Raw genomic sequence first — 26727 nt, 5'->3', positions numbered from 1 at the left:
GATATAACTAGAAAAACTGTCCCCCCCAGATTTAGATGTTTATAAATTCTCTTCAAACTGTTATTTTCATAAAACAAAATATAGAATGTAAAATTATACAAAGTTTACTGGGTAGGTGACAATTATGATTGGAGGGGAGAAACTAATTTCCCTTCCCCTTCCATCCAAGGGAAATTTCGCAAAATCTTGGGTATCTGATTTTTTTTGTGTGTGTGGATATCAAAAAGGAGCGTGGATTTAAGCTCATTGTAAAATGCTTTTCTAGAGGCTCCTATAAGATTAAAAGGGCACTTTCCGTGGTAGGTTCAGGACAAATCAGGTTATACCTCTGTTAGCAGTTATTTCCACTCTTCCCTTTCTGTCCTTTTCTTCCTCTCTCTTCCTACTTCTTCCTTTCCCATACAAACCAATTTGGATTCAATAAAGCTATCAATTTCATATGAATTTAAGGTGTGAGTAGAGGTAGGTTAATCCTATGGGATTCTGTAATATTCTGGAAGAATTTGTTAACTCAAATTAATATTGACCTTCTAGAAAGAGATATATTTAATAAATGGACTTTCTGATGCTTGCATTCATCACTCCATCTCACTGCCTGCTGTCAGTCAGGAAAAAAATACCTATATTGACATTATTTTAGTATTAGGAAGAAATATAATTCAGTCAGTATTCCTATTTAAAGATTAATATAATTCATAAAACTTAGTAACACCGAAGGCAGTCACATTATTTTAAGGAGTCCTATGGGTACGGACTGACAGAGAATGCTCCAAACCACAACAGATAATTAATAATACTGACATTGTTGACACTGCCAAGGTCCTACTGCTAATGTGACTATTATACCTGCTACTATTACTACCATTGATGCTATCATCACCAATAATGATAGCTTAATAGTGTATACAACTTTTTATAATTTATTTTTCAAAAAGGTTCAATTCTTTATTTAATATCCAGTTGTTTTTAGGTGACACGATTAAAATCAAAGAGAGAGAGTGAGATAGTCATAAATTCAAGTGTGCCTTTGATTTCGGGTTATGCTATGCAAATTGCAAGAGCTCTGAGAAGCTGACACACATTTTACACAAACCCTGCAATTAGCTACAAATCTACCAAGACTTGGTTTGGTAGTAAAAATTCTACGTGAAAGGTCAGCTTAGACTTAATGCAGTTAAAAGAGTACAGTCTAATACCCTATACCTTCCATCGACAATTTTGGATCTCTCTGGGGCCACACTTCTAAAAACTGTGATTTGCTGTCACTCAGTTTAGCCAAAATTAATATTCTTCTGTCATTCATCAATGTCAAAGGTCTTTTTGAGCTTTTATATGCAGTCCTTTAAACAGACTCTTGGCATCAATGATTACTTCCATGCTTCCCTCCTACCTCTAAGACTGGACCCATTTCTTCCTACCTCAACTTCATTCTCACATCTTGTTCTTCCAATACTGTGGCCTCAATCTTCTTCATTCTTCCCTAGATCTTCTTTATGAAGATGCAGTTACATGCTTTCAACTCCCTTCTATGATTATGATGAATAATTTATCTACATTTTTATTCTTGAACTTTTATTTAAGTTTTCCTCCAATGTTTTCAGCTTTTACAACCACCATTAAATATTTACTGGATGTATGCTGTGGGGCTTACAGAAGAAACATAAAACATATACCGTGGCTTCCAGGAGCTTGCACTTGCATGGAGAGTTGTAAAGACCAGATACATAACATACTTACTTTAACAAGCAACTGTCTCCTCAAAAAAAACTTGTATAAAAAATAAATTTGTCATCTTTCCACATCCACTAACATCTCCATTTCTTATGCAGTTTGCTAAACTGACTTGGGAATTGTCTATTGACTATCTCCTCTTTGAACTATCATAGATAATCAATATATGATGTTCTGCTGATATTTCTTACAAAGTATGCTTGGATTCAACATTTTATCTCTACTTCAGCTGCTGTCCTCACACTTAGATTCTTAACATAGATTTTCAGTGAATCTCTCAAGTTTCTCATCCTTCTATTCCAAATCAGCTTGTTCCTGTTGCTAAATTAATCTCCTTAAAGTCTTCTTAAATGCCAGGAGTTCCTCTCTTACAACAGCATTATTCCTTCCTATTTTGTTATATCACCTTCTCATATACCAAAATCTATTTATTCATTATCACCTTATTCACCACTTTTGTTTTATCTGAATCCTATATTTTTTTAAGAGCTTAATCAACATTTAGCTTCTCCAGGAAGGTTTATCAGGTGGATTGAAGACTGCAATGGTCTTTTTCTAATCCTGAATGATGATTTATTTATATTGATCTATTTGTTCTCTAGTTGTTCCACATAGAGCTGTCTTATACATCAGTCTCCATTTTAAGCTCCTTACAGCTACACAGTGTCTGTTCGGTGCTTATAAAATAGGCTATTCATGAATTTCCAGATTGTTTTACCCCTTGCTATTATCTTTAATTTTAAAATTAATAATAATATTAAAAATATTTAGTATTAATGTGATTTCTTTGCTACATTACTTGGGAAAGAACTTTTAGTTATGCAACCCCTAACTAATCATTTCATATAATTTACTAATTTACCATAAGTTCTTATTCACCTTGCCAACTTGACCTACTTCACTATGATCCAGTTGTTGTAAAAGTCCTCCCATAAGCAGTGTCAATTTATGCAGGCAGCAAAACATTTTCAACAGTAAGGAAGCTCAGTTTAGATTGATGATGAGATTCATTTGTGAAAATCATCATTCATATTCACACTATATTATGAAAACAGAAAACACACATCTGCTAAAATTGGCATTCTCATCTTAATTGACTTATGCAGATGGAGTGATAAACTACAATTTGCCACCAATTTGTGGTCTGGGTTGAAATCACATGGTCTTTCTACTGTTATTGTCTCTGGCACATGCATCTCAGAATGCCAGCTGTATGTCAGTGGACATTTCTGAGAATAAGAACATAATGTCAAAGAGAAGCTTGCCACTTTTCAAAATGTGTTAGCATAAAATACATTAAAAATTTGATGAATGGGTTATGTTGGATCAAACTAATCTTTGGTGTATGAATTCTTTTTTTTTTTTTAATAAATGAGTCAGTTAAGACAAGAGTCTTATTTTTTCATCAGATATATGTCATTGCTACAAAGAAAACAATTGTACCATCATAAATATCATTGCTAATAAATTAATTTATGATCATGCTATTATATTTAAATACAAATATAGAAAAATAAAGTATAAATATATATCTATATAGAGTTTCTCTTTATTATGTTTTTCTTTTGTAATATATGTAATGTTCTTCAATGAAAAAAAAATATTGTGAACATACTGAATTTAAGAATAGAGGCCTTACTGTTAAGCCTAAAAAGCTGTTGGTTGAAGCCATTTGGTTTCTCTTCCAAATTGAGGCAATTTACAAATAGATGTCAAAGCAAGCCATCATTTTTAATTATGTGGTAAGACAGTTACTCTGAAATCTTTCTAGCAGACTGCTGAGAAAGGATGCCTTTGATACAAATACAGTTCCATGGCACAGTAGATTAGGGTCTTAAACATGGTAGGACATTTTTAAAAAATGGGAAAATAGGAGAAATACTAGAAAATAAGAGATAATTGTGATAGCCGGGTATCTTGGTTCAGTGACTACTGCAATTATAATAAAACTTTAGCCCCTATCAATAGATACATTCTCGACAGTCTCCAATGAGAAACTAGAATACAGTGGGCTCTGGCACCAGGTTGCTTGGCACATATTTCAGCTCTACTACTTTCAACTTCTGTGGCCATGAGCAATCTATTTAATTTCTTTGTGAATCAGTTCCCTCCTCTGCAAAATGGGGATAATGACCAAACATTTTACTTGGGCTTATTAAGAAAATTAAATGAATTCATATAAACCATGGTAAAAAGTTTTGGGAATACAATGAACATTCAAGTGTTTGCTATTATGAATATTACTGGTTGTAGAACTTTGAGTAAAATATGACAGAAATTCATCTTGCTTATATGGTAATCATTCAACTTTAACCTCCATAAACCTATGTTCTCAGGGAAAAATCCATCAGCAGATTTGAATATGGATAATCAAATCCCTTAATTGTAATACTGAGTAGAGGATGTAACCAAAACAAACAATTGACATCGATCCATATTGAGAAAACCTTTTTTCACGGTCTTTTCTTGGTTATTAGTTTTGCTCTGGCCTACCTAGAGGAGTTAGGAAAGCATTGTGTTTGCTGCTTAGCAGGGCTAGAAATTTTCATGACTTAAATAATATGATAGTGCTAATAGTAAATCTGGAGGCATCACAATTCCAGTCTTCAAGTTATATTCCAAAGCTGTAGTGACCAAGAATATCCAATAGAAAAAAGACAGTCTCTCCAACAAATGTGTTGGGAAAACTGGACAGCAACGTGCAAAAGAATGAAACTGGACCACTTTCTTACACCGTATATAAAAATAAACTCAAAACGGTTGAAAGACCTAAATGTGAGACAAGAAACTGTCAAAATTCTAGAAGCAATAACCTCTTTGACCTAGGTTGTAGCACCTTCTTAACTAGATATGTCTCCTGAGACAAGGGAGACCAAAGCAAAAATAAACTATTGGGACTTTGTTAGATAAAACCCTTCTGCACAGTGAAAGAACAATCAACAAAACTAAAAGGCAGCCTTCAGAATGGGAGAAGATATTTGCAAATAACATGTTTGATAAAGGGATAGTATCCAAAATATATAAGGAACTTATATAAGTCGCAACACCCAAAAAACAAATAATCCAGTTAAAAATAAGAAGAAGACATAAGTAGATATTTTTCCAAATATGATGTCCAGATCACCAATAGACACATGAAAATATGCTTAACATCACTCATCCTCAGGGAAATACAAATCAAAACCATGATGAGATATCACTTCGCACCAGTCAGAATGGCTAAAATTAACAGAGAAAACAACAAGTGTTGGCCTGGATGTGGAGAAAGGGGAACCATCTCACACCATTGGTGGGAATGCAAACTGGTGCAGCCACTCTGGAAAACAGTATGAAGGTTCCTCAAAAAGTTAATAATAGAACTACCTTATGATTCAGCAATTGCAGTACTGGGCATTTACCCAAAGGATATGAAAATACTGATACCCCAGTGTCTATGACAGCATTATCAACAATAGCCAAATTATGGAAAAAGTCCAAATGTCCATCCACTGATGAATGGATAAAGAAATTGTAGCATATATACACAATGGAGTATTATTCAGCCATCAAAAAGAATGAAATCTTGCCATTTGCAAGGATGCAAATGGAGCTGGAGTATTATGCTACGTGATATAAGTCAGAGAAAGACCAATATGATTTCACTCATACGTGGAATTTGAGAAACAAACCAAACCAACGTGGGTGGAGGAGAGAGGAAAAACCAAGAAACAGACTCTTAACTGTAGAGAACAAACTGAGGGGAGATGGGCTAAATAGGTGATGGGGATTAAGTAGGTTATTTGTAGTGAGCACCAGTGTTGTATGTAAGGGTTGAATCACTAAATTCTATAGCTGAAACTAATATTATACTGTATGTTAACTAACTGGAATTTAAATACAAACTTGAAAAAAATGGGTAAGTAGGATTAATGTTAATTTTTCTTTAAATATTTGGTAAAAATTACTAGTGAAGCCATCTGGTTGGGGACTTCACTGATGCAATCTCCATATTTGTTATGGATCTGTTTACTAGACTTTCTATTTCTTCATGATTTAGCTTTGATTGGTTGTTTGCTTCTAGGAATTTATCCATTTCTTCCAGGTTATCCAGTTTATTGACATGTAATTGTTCATAGTAGTGTCTTATGGTCTTTACTATTTCTGTAGCAACAGTTGTAATATTTTTTCTTTTATTTCAAATTTTATTTATTTGTGCCTTCTCTTTTATCTGTAATCAGTCTAGCTGAGGCTTTGACAATTTTGTTTATGTTTTTAAAAAATTCTTAGTTTCATCGATTTTTTTCAATTAATTTTATTTCTATTTTGTTTACTTTTGCTCTAATCTTTATTTAAAAAAATTCTTAGTTTCATCGATTTTTTTCTATTAATTTTATTTCTATTTTGTTTACTTTTGCTCTAATCTTTATTTAATCTTTTTTTTTACGATTTTATTTATTTATTTGACAGAGAGAGACACAGCTGGTGAGACAGGGGACACAAGCAAGGGGAGTGGGAGAGGAAGAAGCAGGCTTCTAGCAGAGCAGGGAGCCCTATGTGGGGCTCAATCCCAGGACCCTGGGTTCAGGCCCTGAGCCGAAGGCAGATGCTTAATGACTGAGACACCCAGGAACCCCATAATCTTTATTTGATCTTTATTTTCTTCCCCCTGATAAATTTGGTCTTGGTTTGTTCTTTTTCTCTTTTTAGCTTTATGAGGTTTTATTTGAAGTTTTTTTTTCCTTTTAAATGAGTTTTTCACTATGAATTTCCCTGCTAGTACTACTTTTGCAGCATTCTGTAAGTTATGGTATGTTGTATTTTCAATTTCATTTGTCTCAAGATATTTTTCTAATTTTTTTATATTTTCTCTTTACTCAACTGTTGTTCAAGGGTATGTTACTCCATTTTTGTGAAATTTCTGTTTTCCTCCTGCTATAGATTTTTATTTTCATTCTACTATTTCCTTTTCTAGGGGAAGCTAAAAGCTGGACTTTATCTTCTGTCCAATCTGTACTGAAGAGGAGGGGAGCTATGGTGTTCAAGCTCAAAGTGCTGTCTCCATTCTATTCTAGTCTGCTAGACTATGGTGGACCCAACTGAGCTCCAGGATTTGACAGGACAAGGTCAGTTTTCTGGTGAGGCCCTTTGGAAATGTTGGCTCATTAGATGTGCAAACCTTCTAAAAGGTGGGAATGAGGAGGTTTCTTTCTGTATGGCACTCTGCTAGGATACAGGACTCCTATAAAAGGGTATCCCAGTCTCTCTACAGGATTATGTGAGTGGTTTCATGGTCACCTAGAGTGCAGGAATCTTTCATTTGGTTTCTGGATTTCTCATAAAGGAAATTTGTCCATAAATGTTGCTTAATTTGTATATTCATGGGAGGAGGGATGATCCAGGTCTTCCTACTCAGCCATCTTGCTGATGTCACTCCTAATATGCCTTTTAAAATATTAAAATATTGAGAGTCAATTAAGAAAATTATCCAATTTATGAGATCCTTCCTCACTGATGTATATTACCACTGCTTAGTTAGTGCTTTCTTCTTTAAATAACAATAGATTTCCACAGATTCTCTAAATCTAGTCTGAATAACAAGACTATCTCATGATAAATGCTATAGTATGTTAGGTTAATAATATGCACCTAACTATCTCTTATTTCAGACATACATGCAAATGTCTTGTATTCTAACATGTTGTTCCTGTTTATAACCCCTCTATCAGGACTTAATTTTTCTCAGTTTATAGAAATGACTTCCAATTCTAGCAGCATTAGAATTGCAAGTTTTTTACTTGAAGCTCTCTCTGTGTTACATAATTCACTGTATGTTGATAGCTAATGATTTCCAAAGCATGGAACCAACATGTTTGTCAGTAGTTAGGTGGCTCCACCCCAAAATCCTAAAATTAGCAACACCTATATTATTAAAATGTTTCTTTGGAAGAAGATCGAAATGGATCTATTCAAGTCACTATGTGTATACACAGGGTTGGCAAGAAGATAAAAGTGCAAATGGGAAATCCCTGAAAGCTTTGATGAGTTATAGCTGGAAGGCTTGGCAACATTTTACATTTTTAAGAATTAGATTTGTATATTCTTTGTGTGAAAACACTAGGCTCTGAATTGTTTTCATATCTTCCTAAAGGAGTTCTCTGTTATCTTGATCGACTTTTTAGTGACCATAGTTTGGAAAGAGTTAATGTTCTCACAGCTCTTATGATATACATAGGATTGTTCTTTTATTTTCCCTTTTGGATGTAATCTTTAAGAAAGTTATCTTAAAATTAATCTGAAATGCATCAGAGACAGCAAAGTGAAACACAGTCATACTTTCACATAATGTGTGACATTTAGAGGTAACATCATGGTAACATAAGGGGCAATTAGAATACATAATTTAAATGAGACAAAGAATTGAATGTAGGCAAACTATATTATGCAACTCAATGAACAAGGAATTTTGATGATTGTAAACAACAGTTAAAGTATAAAATAACTTCAGGATTAAAAATGAACAAATTCTGACTAGCATAAAACAGAAAGACAACCAAAGACAAATAGCTTTCTTTGAAATAATCCCAGGTAGTTTTAGTATAATTTTACCTGGCAAAAGGAACGGTGTCAGTGATTTCCATGGTCTTTTTGAACCTTCCTGTTTTATCACTCTGATTTTATGTTTTCAAGGACACAACATATATTTTGAAGGACATGGCTATAAAATGCACTCTACATCTACACAGTTAGTCCTTTTCTTTGTCTGACATGGCTCAGTTATACAGGTGATAATGCCCCCACAGAGCTGGTGTGCTGCTTGATTTTCTCTCTAGCACATAGCTGAGTAGATATTTAGAAAAATACTGAGGTTGACAAAGCCAGAGCAAAAGTACAAGGTCAAAGGTAAGCTTTTTTTTTTTTTAAATAATTGTCTTAATTCACAGGTTGGTGCCATTCTGTAGTTCATTATTTATTTAAAATATTTTAAAATGTATTTATTTTATTTAAAAAATTTATGGATACATTTATATAGTTTTCCTGATGTTCATTTTGAAACCAAATTAAAAAAAAGTTTCAAGCATTACAATTTAAGAAAAATTAAAATGAATATTATTCAAAAAGACTGTCAGATAGTACAAGTTTCTCTAATTTTTAAAAATCTTACTTAAAGCATTTGCTCAGTAAAATGCAGATAAGTAAAAAGTAGTTCTTTTTGTTTGTTTTAAAGTTTTCATCCGGCAATCCCATGACATTAACCTCCCCACCCACACACAAAATAACTTAATTTAGTTAGTAAAATGTAAAAATTTAGTCAGATTAGGTACCTCCATCATCAAATGGGTATAATTTTACTCCTGCCAATGTTATGAGACTATTAAGGTACTAAATCAAATAACAAACCTAAGTATTGGCTTGAGAAGTATTAAGAGCATTAATGTGTAAAAGATAGCATGAATGTTATTTTTTTCAAAAAAGTACCTTTTTATAATTGTATCTCCAGAGAAACTGCATGAACAAAAGAAAATAAGACGGATTTTAGAATACAACTCCATTATCAGTGCCCTAAAAGATGATTTTCAAGTCATTTTCTGTTTCTGATCTTTGTTTCCCCATATGTAAAAGTTGAATGATACTGTAAAGATTGGAGGAGGAGGCAAGATGGCAAAAGAGTAGGGGACCTCGTTTCATCTGATCCCTTGAATTTAGCTAGATAACTACCAAACCATTTGGAACACCATGAATTCACCCTGAGATGTAAGAAAAAAATATCTGGAACTCTACAAGTAGTACAGCAACCATTTTTTGTAAGGTAGGAGGTGCAGAGAAGTGAATCTGAGGAGAGATATCAGACAATAAACAGAGGGGGGAAGGAGCCTCCATAAGCTGGCTACCAGAAAGTGAGATAGCCCCAGAGGGAAAAATCAGAACCATTAGAAATCTGTTCCAGTGAGAGACATCCCTGCCTGAAAGGGGCTCAGGGGATGAAACAGACAGAATTCTAGTTGGGTCAGTGTGGTCTCAGGATCCCAGGAGTCACAAAACTAATGGGAGTGCCTGAGCTGGTAGAGTTCCCAAGCAGTGGAGCAAGCAGGAAACTGGTTATGGTCAGTGAGCACAGGAGGGGGCTTTCAGCTCAGTTCACCATAAACTTTGAGGCAGGCCAATCAGGTGACCACTCTTTGCCTGGGCACCATGCAATGAACTGGAACATGGGGACTGCCCTTCATTCCCCAGGAGGAGGAGAGTGGATCCACACATGATCCCCCAAATGCTCTCAGCACCAGGACCTTACAAAGGGCAGTAACACAGGACCCTTGGACTTCGCCCAGGAAGATCACTGTGGGCACGCACCTCAGGAGTCTGCGGGGTTTGGAACACACAGAAGTGAAGACCATTTGTCCCAGATGGTTTACTGAAGGTAGGAAGGACCTCAATCTTTTGACTCTGGGGCTGGAAATTAGGCCACAGCCATTTTTATTTGGATCCTCTAAAGAGGCACAGAAAGCCTTCAAGAAATAAAAGCCACACAGATTACACTGAGCCTAGCCCCCTGGCAAAGTGTGGTGCCACTCTGCCTGGCAAAGACACCTGAGAAGCAGCACAACAGGCCCCTCCCCTAGAAGATCGACTAGAAGAACAGGTGCATAAGAAGTTTATGGATCCCACAAGACTGTAAAACTCCAGTGTTATGGGAAAATAGCATAAATAACTCAAGATTTTTTCTCATGATTCATTTGTTTTTCAGTCTATAATTTTTCATTTCTTTTTTTCTCTTTTCCCTTTTCAACCAGCTTCTTATTTTATCATTTTTTTAAAGTTTTTAAGTGGCTTTTAAATTTTATTTTTTTACATCTACATTTTATAGATATATGCTTCATTTTTGGTCTCCTTTCATTCTATTCAATTATATTTTTTGTATACATATAAGTTTTTCTTTTTTTGCAATTTTGGGAGTTAGTATCTCAAAACACACATACACTCAAAACAAATGGATCACCCTGTTTTGTCCACCTTAGGAGATTATATTCTTTCACCCACTCCTTTTTGTTTTGTCTTGTTTTGTTTTTGTTTGCTTTTCCGTTTTAGTTTCTGACCTCTTCAGATTTGTCTAGTGCATATTTTGCTTGGATTGTGGTTGACATTTTTGATTCTGCTCACTCACTCATCCATTCTTCTCTGGGCAAAATGACCAGAAGGAGGAAGTCACAAGAAAAGAAAGAACCAGAGGTAATATTCTCTGCCACAGATCTAATTGATATGGATATAAGTAAGATGTCAGAGGTGGAATTCAGGATAACAATTATAAAGCAAATAGCTGGGTTTCAAAAAGTATAAAAGACAGTAGAAAATCTCTTAGTGCAGAAATAGGATCTAATCAGGATGAAATTAAAAATGCTCCAACTGAGATGCAGTCTAAATTGGATCCTCTAACAGCTAGGTTAAATGAGGCAGAAGAGAGAATAAGTGACGTAGAAGACAGGCTGATGGAAAGGAAAAAAGTTGAGAAAAAGAGAGAAAAAAAACTACTAGCCCATGAAGAGAGGCTTTGAGAAATTAGTGATGCCATAAAACATACAAATGTCAGAATTTTTGGTGTGCCTGAAGGTGAAGGGGGGGGCAGAAAGTATATTTGAGCAAATCATAGTTGAAAACTTCCCTAATCTGGGGAAGGAAATAAGCATTAGGTCCAAGAGGTAGAGAGGACTTCTTCCAAAATCAATAAAAATAGATGAATACCCTGACATATAATAATGAAGTTTGCAAATTTCAGAGACACAGAGAAAAGCCTGAAAGCAGCTCTAGAAAAGAGGCTCCTAACATATAGAGGGAAGAATATCAGACTAACATCAGGCCTATCCACAGAGACCTGGGAAACTGGAAAGGGTTGGCATGATATCTTCAGGGCACTAAGTGAGAAACATATGAAGCCAAGAATACTTTATCCAGCAAGGCTGTCATTTAGAATAGAAGGAGAGATAAAAAGTTTCCAGGACAGACAGAAACGGAAAGAATATGTGACCACCAGCCAGCCCTGCAAGAAATATTAAGGGGGATCCTGTAAGTGAAGAGAGAGCCCAAAAGTAACATAGACCAAAAAGAAACAGAGACAATCTACAGAAACAGGGACTTTACAGGTAATACAAAAGCACTAAATTCATATCTTTCAATAGTTACCCTGAATGTAAATGGGCTAAATGCTCCAATCAAAAGACATAGGGTATCAGATTGAATAAAAAAGCAAGACCCATCCATATGCTGTCTATAAGAGGCTCACTTAGGCCTAAAGACACTGCCAGACTGAAAGTGAGAGGGTGGAGAACAGTTCACCAGGCTAATGGACCTCAAAAGAAAGCTGGGATAAAAATCCTCATATCAGAAAAATTAGATGTTAACCAAAGACTATAGTAAGAGATATAGAGAAACTCTATATCATACCTAAAGGGTCTATCCAACAAGATGATCTAACAACTGTAAATATCTATGTCCCCAACATGGGAGCAGTAAATTATATAAAACAAGTAATAATCGAAGTAAAGAAACACATTGATAATAATACATTACAGTGGGGAACTTCAACACCCCTTTTACAGCTATGGATAGTTGATTTAAGCAGAAGATCAACAAGGAAACAAGGGCTTTTAATGACACACTAGACCAGATGGACTTCACAAATATGTACAGAACATTCCATCCTAAAACAACTCATTCTTTTTGAGTGCACATGGAACTTTTTCGAAAATAGATCACATACTGGGTCATAAATCAGGTCTCAACAGATACCAAGAGATTGGGATTATTCCCTACATATTTCTGGACCACAATGCTTTGAAACTTGAAGTCAATCACAAGAGGATATTTGGAAGGAACTCAAACACTTGGAAGTTAAAAAGCATCCTACTAAAGAATGAATGAGTCAACCAGGAAATTAAAGAAGAATTTAAAAAATTCATGAAAACAAATGAGAATGAAAACACATCTGTTCAAAACCTTTGGGATACAGCAAAGGTAGCCCTCAGATGGAAATACACTGCAACACAAGCCTCTCTCAAAAAATTAGAAAGGTCTCAAACGCATAAGATAATCTTACACCTAAAGGAGCTGAAGGAAAAAAAAAACAGCATATAAAGCTTAAACCAAGTAGGAGAAGAGAAATAAAGATTAGAGCAGAAATCAATGAAATGGAAACAGAAGAACAGAACAGATAAAGAAACTACTACCTGGTTCTTTGAAAGAATTAATAAGATTGATAAATTTCTGGCCAGACTTACTAAAAAGAAAAGGCAAAGGACCCAAATAAATAAAACCATGAATGAAAGGGAGAGATTACAACCAACACTGAAGAAATACAAACAATTTTAAGAACATATTATGAGCAACTATATGCCAAAAAATTAGGCAGTCTGGAAAAAAATGGATGCTATTCCTGAAATGTATAAACTACAAAAAGTGAAACAGGAAGAAATAGAAAATCTGAACAGACCTATAAACAGCAAGGAAATTGAAGCAGTAATCAAAAACCTCCCAACAAAACAAGAGTCCAGGGACAGATGGCTTCCCACTGGAATTCTACCAAACATTTAAAGAAGAATACGTATTCTACTGAAGCTGTTTCAAAACATAGAAATGGAAGGAAGATTTCCAAACTAATTCTATGAAGCCAGCATTATCTTGATCCCACAACCAGAGAAAGACCCCACCAAAAAGGAGAATTACAGGACAATATCCCTGATGAACACAGATGCCAAAATACTCACCAAGATATTGACCAATAGGATCCAACAAGACATTAAAAGGATTATTCACCACGACCAATTGGGATTTATTCCTGGGCTGCAAGCGTGGTTCAAAATTCAAAAATCAACATGATAGATCACATTAACAAAAGGCAAGAACCATATGATCCTCTCAATTGATGTAAAAAAAAAAGCATTTGACAAAATTCTTGATTAACTCTTCAAAGTATAGGGATAGAGGGAACATACCTCAATATTATAAAAGCCACCTATGAAAAGCCCACAGTGAATATCATTCTCAATGGGGAAAAACTGAAAGCTTTTCCCTTAAGATCTGGAACATGACAGGGATGCCCACTCTCACCACTGTTGTTGAACATAGTACTAGAAGTCCTAGCCTCAGCAATCAGACAACAAATAGAAATAAAATGTATCCAAATCTGCAAAGAATAAGTCAAACTCTCACTTCGCAGATGACATGATAATTTACGTAGAAAACCCAAAAGACTCCACCCCAAAATTGCTAGAACTCATACAGTAATTCAGCAATGTGGCAGGATACAGAATCAATGCACAGAAATCACTTGCATTTTTATACCCTAACAATGTGACTGAAGAAAGAGAAATAAAAGAATCAATCCTATTAGAACTGCACCAAAAACTATAAGATACCTAGGAATAAACCTAACCAAAGGGGTAAAGGATCTATACTCTAAAAACTGCAGAACACTTAAGAATGAACTTGAGGAAGATACAAAGAAATGAAAAAAAAAACATTCTATGCTCATGGGTTGGAAGAACAAATATTGTTAAAATGTCTATGCTACTCAGAGTAATCTACACATTCAATGCAATCTCTATCAAAATACAATCTACAGTGGAGCTTTAAAGATGACGGAGGAGTAGGGGACTGTATTTCAACTGGTCCCCTGAATCAAGCTGGATATCTAACAGACCATTCTGAACACCCACAAAATCAGCCTGAGATATAAGAAGATATATCTGGATCTCTACAAACAGAACATCTCTGGCGGTTGGTCTCGAGGTATGAACAGGGAGCCAAGATTCTGCAGGCAAATATCAGAAGATAAACAGAAGGGTGAGGGAGCCTCCATGATTTTGCAACAGGAAAGCAAAAGCTTCCTGCTCTGGGGACCAGGCACAGACTCTCAGACTGGTAGTGGTGGTGAAAGGACTTTAGGACAGCCCCCCAGAATGAAACCCAGAGCTACAGGGGCACACATGGGAACAAGGGGCAGCTGGCTGTTTTAGAGGCACAAAGGGCAGAGACTTGACTGGCCCTGGGAGTGAAGACTGGGAGAATGGCTGTGGTACACACAACCGAGGACACTATGGGTTTTTAGCAGCACAGACAGAAACAGAGACAGTGTGGCCTGGAAAGCTCAGTGAAGAGCAGACTGCGATCTCTCTGTTCTGAGACAGAGGTTTGGATACAGTCACTTCTTCTCTGACTCTCAGAAGAGACACGGTAAGCTGCCAGGGAAAGCCACCAGAGAACAAAAGCCCCCAATAGTTTTCACTGAGCCCATCCCCCTCCCACAGAGGGCAGGGCAACTCTGCCCAAACAGGGTTGCCTGAGTAACAGTGTGGCAGGCCCCTCCCCATGAAGGCAGGCTGGAAGATCAAGAGGCCCACATCCCTAAGGTCCCTATAAAACAGGTGCATCTTGCTTGGGTTTTGGTCAATAATTGTACTACAATTGTACATTCCTGCAAACACCCCTCATCAGATTGACTAAGAGAAGGAACCCCCCAACAATGAAAAGAACTAGAGACTGTGGCCTCTGCCACAGAACTAATGGATATGGATATAACCAAGATGTCAGAAATGGATTTCAGAGTAACAATTATCAAGGCAATATCTAGGCTTGAGAAAGATATTAATGAAAATACAGAGTCTCCAAGTGCAGAAATGAGATCTAATCAGGCCAAACTTAAAAATGCTATGAATGAAAAGTCTAAACTGGATGCTCTGACTGCCAGGGTAAATGAGGCAGAAGAATGAATTAGTGAGTTAGAGGATAAGATAATAGAAAAAAAGGAAAATGAGGTGGCATGAGAAAAGCAAATTAAATTTCAAGAAATTAAGCTGAGAGAGACTACTGACTCAATGAAACATTCCAATATCAGAATTACTGGGATCCTTGAGGGGGTGGAGAAAGAGAGAGGTCTAGAAGAGATATTTGAGGGAATCATAGCTGAGAACTTCCCTAATCTGGGGAAGAAAACAAACATTTGTGTCCAAGAGGCAGAGAGGATCCCTCCCAAGGTCAATGAGAAGAGACTGACACCATGACATGTAATAGTACAATTTGCAAATCTTAGATCCAAAGAAACAATCTTGAAATCAGCTAGGGGGAAGAGATTTCTTACGTACAGAGGGAGGAACATCAGAATAACGTCAGAGCTGTCCACAGAGACCTGGAAAGCCAGAAAGGGCTGGCAAGACATATTTTGGGTACTAAATGAGAAGAACATGCAGTCAAGGATACTGTATCCAGCAAGGCTGTCATTCAGAATGGATAAAGAGACAAGGAGCTTCCAAGACTGGCAGAACCTGAAAGAATATGTGACCACCAAGCCAGCCCTACAAGAAATATTAAGGTGGGTTCTATAAAAGTAGAAAGACCCCAAGAGTGATACAGAACAGAAACTTACAGAGACAATCTATAGAAACAAGGATTTCATAGGCAACATGACGACATTAAAATTATAACTTTCAATAATCACTCTCAACATGAATGTCCTAAATGCTCCCATAAAATGCCACAGGGTTGAAGATTGGATAAAAAGACATGACCCATCCATTTGCTGTCTACAAGAGACTCATTTTGAACCTAAAGATACATCCAGACTGAGAAAGAAGGGATGAAGAACTATTTTTTCATGCCAATGGACCTCAAAAGAAAGCTGGGGTAGCAATTCTCATATCAAACAAATTACATTTAAGCTAAAGGATGTAGTTAGAGATACAGAAGGACACTATATTATTTTTAAATAGTCTATCCAACAAGAGGATCTAAGAATTATAAATACTTATGCCCCCAATGTGAGAGCAATTACATAAGCCTACTTAACCAAAATAAAGAGACATAGATAATAATACGTTAATAGTAGGGGATCTCAACATTCCACTATCAGCAGTAGACAGATCATCTAAGCAGAAAATCAGCAATGGAACAAGAGCTATGAATGACACACTGGACCAGATGGACCTCATAGATATATACAGAACATTCCACCCTAAAACAACCGGATACTCATTCTTCTCAAACACACATGAAACATTCTCCAGAATAGACCATGTACTGGGTCATAAATCAGGTCTCAACTGATACCAAAAGATTGAAATTATGCCCTGCATATTCTCAGACCACAATGCTTTGAAATTGGAACTCAATCACGAGAAGAAATTCGGAGGAAATTCAAACACTTGGAAGCTAATGACCATCCTGCTTAAGAATGTTTGGATTAATCAGGAAATCAAAGAAGAACAAACAATTCATGGAAACCAATGAGAACAAAAACACATTGGTCCAAAACCTGTGGGATACTGCAAAGGCAGTCTTTAGGAGGAAATTCATAGCCATCCAAGCCTCACTCAAAAAAATAAAAAAAATCTAAAATACAGTCTCTATATTTACACCTTAAACAAAAGGAGATGGAATAACAAAGGAGGCCTAAGACACACACGAGAAGAGAATTAATTAAGACAAGAGCAGAGATCAAAGAATTAAAAACCAGAAATACAGTAGAGCAGATCAACAAAACTAGAAGCTGGTTCTTTGAAAGAATGAATAAGATTGATAAGCCAGTGCCCAGACTTATCCAAAAAAAGAAAAGGACCCAAATTAATAAAATTATGAATGAAAGGGGAGAGATCACAACTAACACCAAGGAAATAGAAACAATTTAGAAATTATTATTAACAACTATATACCAACAAATTAAACAACGTGGAAGAAATGGATGCCTTTCCGGAAACCTGTAAACTACCAAGACTGAAACAGGAAGAAATTGACAACCTAAATAGGCCAATAATTAGTAATGAGATTGGACCAGTGATCAAAAACCTCCCAAACAACAAGATGGATTCCCTGTGGAATTTTACCAAACATTCAAAGAAGAAATAATACCTATTCTCCAGAAGCTGTTTCAAAAAATAGAAACAGAAGGAAAACTTCCAAACTCATTCTGTGCGACTAGTATTACCTTGATCCCCAAATCAGGCAAAGACCCCATCAAAAAGAATTACAGACCAATATTCCTGATGAATATGGATGCCAAAATTCTCAACAAGATCCTAGTCAATAGGATCCAACATACCTTAAAAGTATTATCCATCATGACCAGGTGTGATTCATCCCTAGAATGCAAGGGTGGTTCAACATTCGTGAATCAGTGTGATAGAACGCATTAATAAAAGAAGAGACAAGAACCATATGATCTTCTCAACTGATGCAGAAAAAGCATTTGACAAAAATACGGAATCCTTTCCTGATTAATACTCTTCAGAGTGTAGGGATAGAAGGTATATTCCTCAATTTCATAAAAACTATCTATGAATTTATGAATATCATTTCAATGGGGAAAAGCTGAGGGGCTTTCCCTTAAGATCAAGAACATGACAAGGATGCCCAATCTCACCATTATTATCCAACATAGTACTAGAAGTCCTAGCAACAGCAATCAGACAACAAAAAGAAATAAAAGCTTTCAAACTGGAAGAGAAGGAGTCAAACTCTCTCTTCACAGATGACATGATACCTTATATGGAAAACCCAAAAGGCTCCACGTCCATATTATTAGAACTCATACAGCAATTCAGTAATGTGTCAGGAAACAAAATCAATGTACAAAAATCAGTTGTTTTCCTGCACACTAACAATGTAACTGTAGAAAGAGAAATTGGGGAATTGGTTCCACTTACAATAGCACCATAAACCATAAGATATCTTGGAATAAACCTAACCAAAGAGGTAAAGGATCTATACTCTAGAAACTACAGAACACTTATGAAAAACATTGAAGAAGACACAACAAGATGGAAAAATATTCCATGCTCATGGATTGGAAGAATAAGCATAATTAAAATGTCTATGCTGCCCAGAGTAATCTACACTTTCAATGCCATGCTGATCAAAATACCAATGGCATTTTTCAAAGTGCTGGAAGAAACAATCCTAAAATTTGTGTGGAACCAGAAAAGACCCTGAATCACCAAGGAGATATTGAAAAAAGAAAAACAAAGCTGGGGGCATCACGTTGCCTGATTTCAAGCTATACTACAAAGCTGTGATCACCAAGACAGCATGGTACTGGCACAAAAACAGACACATAGACCAATGGAACAGAAGAGAGACTCCAGAAATGGACCCTCAACTCTATGGTCAACTAATCTTTGACAAAGCAGGAAAAAACATCCAATGGAAAAAAGGCAGTGTCTTCAATAAAGGGTGCTGGAAAAATTGGACAGCTATATACAGAAGAATGAAACTCTACCATTCTCTCACACCATACACAAAGATAAGCTAAATGGATGAAAGATCTCTATGTGAGATGCGAATCCATCAAAATCATAGAGGAGAACATAGGCAGTGACTTCTTCGACATTGGCCACAGCAACTTCTTTCATGACACCTCTCCAAAGGCAAGGGAAACAAAAGTGAAAAAGGACTTTGGGACTTCATCAAGATAAAAAGCTCTGCACAGCAAAGGAATCAGTCAACAAAATTAAAAGGCAATTTTCAGAATGAGAGAAGTTATTTGCAAATGGCATATCAGATAAAGGGTTGGTATCTAAGATTATAAAGAACTTCTCAAACTCAACATCCAAGAAACAAAAAATCCAGTCAAGAAATGGGCAGAAGATATGAACAGACACTTTTCTAATGAAGTCATACAAATAGCTAACAGACACATGAAAAAGTGTTCAAAATCATTAGCCATCAGGGAAATTCAAATCAAAACCACACAGAGATACCACCTTACACTAGTTAGAATGGCAAAAATTAACAAGGCAGGAAACAACAAATGTTGGAGAGAATGTGGAGAAAGGGGAACCCTCTTACACTGTTGGCATGAATGCAAGTTGGTACAGCCACTTTGGAAAACAGCATGGAGGTTCCTCAAAAAGTTAAAAATAGAGCTACCCTATGATCCAGTAATTGCACTACTGGGTATTTACCGAAAGATACAGATAAAGTGAAAAGAAGGGCCATATGCACCCCAACGCTCATAGCAGCAATTTCCACAATAGCCAAACTGTGGAAGGAAATGAGATGCCCTTCAACAGACAAATGAATAAAGAAGATGTGGTCTGTGTATACAATGAAACATAGCCATCAGAAAGGATGATTACCCAACATTTACATCGACCTGGACAAAACTGAAGGAGATTATACTAAATATATTAAGTCAAGCAGGGAAAGACAATTACCATCTGGTTTCACTTACTTGTGGAACATAAGGAATAGCAGAGATCATAAGGAGAAAGAAGGGAAAAATGAAGGGGGGGAACAGAAGGGGAGATGAACAATGAACGACTATGGACCTCAGGAAACAAACTGAGGGTTTTAAAGGGGAAGGGGGTGGGGGGATGGGCTAGCCCAATGATAGGTATTAAGGAGGGCACGTATTGCATGGAGCACTGGGTATTATACACAAACAGTGAATCATGGAACAATACATCAAAAACTAATTATGTACTGTATGGTGACTAACATAACATATTAATAAAGAAAAAATACCATCTACATTTTTCACAGACTGGAACAAAGAATCCTAAAATTTGTATGGAACCAGAAAAGACCCAAATCTCCACAGGAATGTTGAAAAAGAAATCCAAAGCTGGGGCATCACAATGCCTGACTTTAAGTTTTATTACAAAGCTGTGATCATGAAGAGAGCATGATATTGGCGAAACGAAAACAAAACAAAACAAACAAATAAAGCAGACGCATAGATCAATGGAATAGAATAAAGAACCCAGAAATGGATCCTGAACTGCATGGTCACCTACTTTTGACAAAGCAGGAAAGAATATCCAGTACAAAAAAAGATAGTCTCTGCAATAAATGGTTATGAGAAAATTTGGACAGCCACATGTAGAAGAATAAAACTGGACCATTCTCTTACACCATACACAAAGATAAACTAAAAAATGGATGAAAGACCTAAGTGTGAGCATCAAAATCCTAGAGAACAGAGGCAGCAACCTTGGGCACAGCAACTTCTTTCAAGACACATCTCTAAACACAAGGGAAACAAAAGGAAAAATGAACTATTGGGACTTCATCAAGATAAAAAACTCTGCACAGCAAAGAAACAGTCAACAAAATTAAAAGGCAACCTATGGAATGGGAGACGATATTTGCAAATGACATATCAGATAAAGGGCTGGTATCCAAGTTCTATAAAGTACTTCTCAAACTCAACATCCAAGAAATTAAAAATCCAGTCAAGAAATAGGCAGAAGATATGAACAGACATTCCTCCAAGAAGACGTACAAATGGGCAACAAACACCTGAAAACAATTTTGCTTCATATTACTTGGCATCAGGGAAATACAAATCAAAACCACAATGAGATACCATCTTGCACGAGTCAGAATGGCTAAAACTAACAAGATAGGAAACAAGTGTTAGTGAGGATGCAGGGAAAGGGGAACCTTCTTACACTGTTGAATGCAAGCTGGTATAGCCACCCTGGCAAACAGTATGGAGTTTCTGCAAGAAGTTAAAAATAGAGCTACCCTATGACCCAAAAATTGCTCTACTGAGTACTTACCCCTAAGATACAGATGTTGTGAAATGAAGGGGCACTGCATCCCAAAGTTCATAGCAACAATGTCCGCAATAGTCAAACTGTGGAAGGAAACAAGATGCCCTTCACCAGAAGAATGGATAACGAAGTTGTGGCTTATATATACAATGGAATATTACTCAGCCATCAGAAAGGATGAATACTTACCATTTTCAGCGACGTGGATGGAATTGGAGGGTAGTATGCTGACTGAAATATGTCAACCAGAGAAAGACAATTATCCTATGGTTTCATTCATATGTGGGATATAAGAAATAGCGCAAAGGATCATAGGGAAAGGGGGGGAAAACTGAATGGGAAGAAATTGGAGAGGGAGACAAACCATGAGAAACTCTTGACTCTGGGAAACAAACTGAGGGTTGTGGAAAGGGAGGTGGATAGGGGGATAGATCTCCTGGGTGAGGTCTCCCCATACAAGAGAAATAAAAGCAAAAACAATTGGGATGATATTAAACTAAAAAGTTTGGCACAGTAAAGGAAACCATAAATAATATGAACAGATTATCTACTGAATGGGAGAAGATATTTATAAATGATGCTCAGCATCTCTAATCATCAGGAGAATCAAAATCAAACCTACAATGAAATCTCACCTCACACCAAATCAGGATGACTAAACTAAAAATATAAGAAATAACAAATGTTGTGGAGGATGTGGAGAAAAGTAGTGCTGTGGAAAACAGTATGGAGGTACCACAAAAAAACTAAAAATAGAAGTACCATATGATCTAAGACTTCTATTTCTAGGAAAATTAAAACACTAATTCAAAAAGTACATGCATCTCTGTTTATTGAAGAATTGTTTATAATAGCTAAAATATGGAAGCAAACTAAATGTTCATCAATAGGTGAATGGATAAAGCTATTGTATATATATACAATGAAATATTACTCAGCCATAAAAATGAATGAAATCTTAATATTCACAACAACATGGATGGATCTAGAAGGTATAGTATGCTAAGTGAAATAAGTCAGAGAAAGACAAATACCATATGATTTCACTGATATGTGGAATCTAAAAAAACCCACCAACAACAAATGAACAAACAAACAACAATACGAGAAACAGACTCATAAATATGGAAAACGAACCACTGATTGCCAGAAGGAAGGATGGGGGACTAGGTAAACTGGGTGAAGGGGATTAGGAGGTACAATATCACTAATGAAGGAGGAGAAATAACAACCAACACCACAGAAATACAAACAATTGTAACAGAGAATATTCTGAAAACCTACATGCCAAAAAATTGGACAACTTGGAAGAAATGGATAAATTCCTAGAAACATATAACCTATCAAAACTAAAGCAGGAAGAAATAGAAAATTCGATCAGACCAATTACCAGCAATGAAATTGAATCAGTAATCAAAAAATTCCCAACAAACAAAAGCCCAGGACCCAGAGAATCGCAATATTTAAAGAAAAGTAATACCTATTCTTCTCAAATTATTCCAAAAAATACAAGAGGAAGGAAACTTTGACTAAGGGTTGCCACAAAACTATGATTTGTAAACAAAAAAAACAAACAAAAATCAAAAAACCCACAATATCTGCAAAGTGCAATATAACAAGATCTGCTTGCATTGAGTCTTCTTATCCATGAACATAGAATATTTCTCCATTTATTTAGTTCTTCTTTGATTTTGTTCATCATAGTTTTATAGTTTTCCTCATATAGATCTACATATTTCTTAGATTTATACTACATATTTTATTTTAGGGATGCTAATGTAGATGGTATTGTGTTTTAAATTTCAAATTGTATTTGCTCATTGCTAGTATATATGAAAACAGTTGATTTTTGTATATTAACCTTGCATCCTACAAATTTCCTTTATTTTTGTATATTATTTTTCATCATGTTAAGTGTACTCTTTAATCCCCATCCCCCATTTCACCCATTCCCCCCACCCTATGGTAACCGTCAGTTTGTTCTCTATAGTTAACAGTCTGTTTCTTGGTTTGTCTCTTTTTTCTTTGCTCGTTTATTTGTTTTTTTTAATTCCATATATGGATGAGATCATACGGTATTTGTCTTTCTTTCACCGACTAATTTCATTTACCTTACTCTCTAATCCATCCATGTCATTGCAAATGGCAAGACTTCATTATTTCATGGCTGAATAATCCATTGTGCGTGTGTGTGTGTGTGTGTGTGTGTGTGTGTGTGTGTGTGTGTGTGTGTATACATATATCCATTCATCCACAGATCGATACTTGGACTGCTTTCATAGTTTGGCTATTGTAAATAATGCTGCTATAAACATAGAAGTTCATGTAGCCCTTCAAATTAGTGTTTTTGGTTTTTTTTGTTGTTGTTGTTAAATTCCAAGTAGTGTAATTACTGAATCATAACTGTTTGAGGAACCTCTATATTGTTTTTCACAATGGCTGCCCCAGTTTGTATTCCCACCAAAAGTGCAAGAGGGTTCATTTTTCTCTAAACCCTTACCAACACTTGTTGTTTCTTGTGTTTTTAATTTTAACCATTCTGAAAGGTGTAAGGTTATATTTGATTATGGTTTTGTTTTCATTTTCCTGATGACGTGTGTTGCTGAACATCTTTCCATGTGTCTGTTGGCCACCTGCACGTTTTCTTTGGAAAACAAAAATGTTTTCATTTTTTAATTGGATTATTTGGTTTTTGGGTGTTGAGTTTCGTAAGTTCTTTATATACTTTGGGTAATAACCCTTTATTGGATATGTGATTTGCAAATATCTTCCCCCATTTTGTCAGTTGCCTTTTAATTTTATTGATTGTTCTTTGCTGTGAAGAAGCTTTTTATTTTGATGTGGTCCCAACAGTTTATTTTTGCTTTTATTTCCCTTGCCTCAGGAGACATAACTAGAAAAACATTGCTGTTACTGATGTTAGAGACATTAGTGCCTGTGCTCTCTTTTAGGATTCTTATGGTTTCAGGTCTCACATTCAGGTCTTTAATCCATTTTGAATTTACTTTTGTGTATGGCGTAAGAAAGTGGTCCAGTTTCATTCATTTGTATGTGGCTGACCAGTTTTCCCAACATGTTTGTTGAAGAGAATATGTTTTTCCCGTTGCATAGTCTTGCTTCTTTGGTCAAAAATTAAATGACCATATAATTGTAGGTTTATTTCTGGATTTTCTGTTCTATTCCATTGATCTATGTGTCTATTTATATGTCAGTACCATACTGTTTTAATAATTACAGCTTTGTAAACTTGAGGTGTGGAATTATGATGCCTCCAGTTTTGTTTTTGTTTTTTTTTTTTTAAGATTATTTGGGTCTTCAAGGTCTTTGTGGTTCCATACAAATTTTAGGATTGTTTATTCTAGTTCTGTGGAAAATGTTGGTATTTGATAGGGATTGCTTTGGGTAGTACAGACATTTTCACAATATTTGTTCTTCTGATCCATGAGCATGGAATGTCTTTCCATTTCTTTGAGTTGACTCAAATTTCTTTTATCAGTGTCTTATAGTTTTCAGAGTACCGGTCTTTCATCTCTTTAGTTAAGTTTATTCCTAGATATTTAATTGTTTTTGGTGTAATTACAAATGGGATTGTTTTCTTAATTTCTCTTTCTGCTACTTCATTTTTAGTATATAGAAATGCAACATATTTCTGTATACTGATTTTGTATCCTACGATTTTACTGAACTCATTTATCGGTTCTATTAGCTTTCTGGTGGAGTCCTCAGGGTTTTTTATGTATAGAGTTATGTCTTCTGCAAATAGTGAGAGTTTTACCTCTTCCTTAGCAATTTGGGTGCCTTTTCTTCCTTAATGTTGTCTAATTGCTCTGACTAGGTTTCCAGGACTGTGTTGAATAAAAGTTGTGAGAGTAGGCATCCTTATCTTGTTCCTCAGCTTAGAGGGGGTTTTTCACATAAGGCCTTTATGATGTTGAGGTATGTTTCCTCTAGATCTATTTTGGAGAGGTTTTATGTCCTTTTTGTTGTTTTGGTTGTTTTTTTTAAATCAAGATGGATGCTTTACTTTGTCAAATGCTTTTCCTGCATGTATTGAAATGATCATATGGTTTTTATCATTTTTCTTATTGATGTGACATATCACATTGATTGCTTTGAATATAGTAAACCACACTTGCAACCCAAGAATAAATTCCACTTGATAGTGGTGAATGATTTTTTTAATGTATTATTGGATTCAGTTTGCTAGTATTTTATTGAGGATTTTTGCATCTGTATTCATCAGGAATGTTGGCCTGCAATTCACTTTATTAGTGGTATTTTTAACTGATTTTGGTATTGCAGTGATATTGGCCTCATAGAATGAATTTGGAAGTTTTCCTTCATTTTATGTTTTTTGGAATTGTTTGAGAAGAATAGGTATTAACTCTTATTTAAATGTTTGTAAGAATTCACCCATGAAGCTGTCTGGTCTCCCGGACTTTTGTTTGTTGGAAGTTTTTTGATACTGATTTAATTTCATTGCTGGTAATTGGTCTGATCAAATTTTCTATATCTTCCAGTTTTAGCCTTGATAGGTTATATATATCTCAGAATTTATCCAATTCTTCTAAGTTGTCCAGTTTGTTGGCATATAGGTTTTCATAACACTCTGTTACAATTGTTTATATTTCAGAGATGTTGGTTATGATTTCTCTGCTTTCATTAGTGATTTTATTTCCCCCTCTCTTTCCATCTCTCTTTCTCCCACTCTCTCTTTTCTGTCTGAGTAGAGGTATATTGAATTTTTTTTATCTTTTCAGTGAACCAGCTCTTGGTTTCATTCATCTGTTCAATTGTCTGGGTTTTTTGTTGTTGTTGTTGTTTGTTTGTTTGTTTGTTTTGTTGTTGTTTGAGTTTTTATATCATTTATTACTATTCTATCTTTCTTACTTCCTTTCTACTGCTGGGTTGGGTTATGTTTGTTCTTGTTTATATAGCTCCTTTAGGTATAAGGTTAGGTTATGTAATTGGGGTTTGTCTTGCTTCTTGAGTTAGGCCTATAGAACAAAGATTTTGGACAGTTGTGTTTTCATTTTTATTTGTGTTCATGTAATTTTTTATTTCTTCTTTGATATTTTGGTTGATATTTTCATTGTTTAGTAGCTTGTTAATTAACCTCCATGTATTTGTGCTCTTTCCAGATTTTTTCATGTGGTTGATTTCTAGTTTTATACTGTTGTGGTAAGACAAGATATGTATTATGACTTTGATTTTTTTTTTAATTTGTTGAGACATGTTTTTTGGCCCGATATATCATCTATTCTGGAGAATGTTTTGTGTGAACTTGGAAAGAATGTGCTATCTGCTGTTTTAAAATGGAATGTTCTGAATATGTCTGTTAAATCCCATCTGATCCAGTGTGTCACTCAAAGTCACTTGTTTATTTTCTTTTTGGATGATCTGTCCATTGGTGTAGGTGGGATGTTAATGTCCCCTACTATAATTGTATTACTATTGATCAGTTCCTTTATGTTTGTTGTTG

This window comes from Ursus maritimus, unplaced genomic scaffold (genome assembly GCF_017311325.1).
Source record: "Ursus maritimus isolate PB19 unplaced genomic scaffold, ASM1731132v1 scaffold_31, whole genome shotgun sequence".
NCBI classification, from domain to species: Eukaryota; Metazoa; Chordata; class Mammalia; order Carnivora; family Ursidae; genus Ursus; species Ursus maritimus.
The sequence above is the reverse complement of the archived record's forward strand: the minus strand, read 5'-3'. Positions refer to the sequence as shown.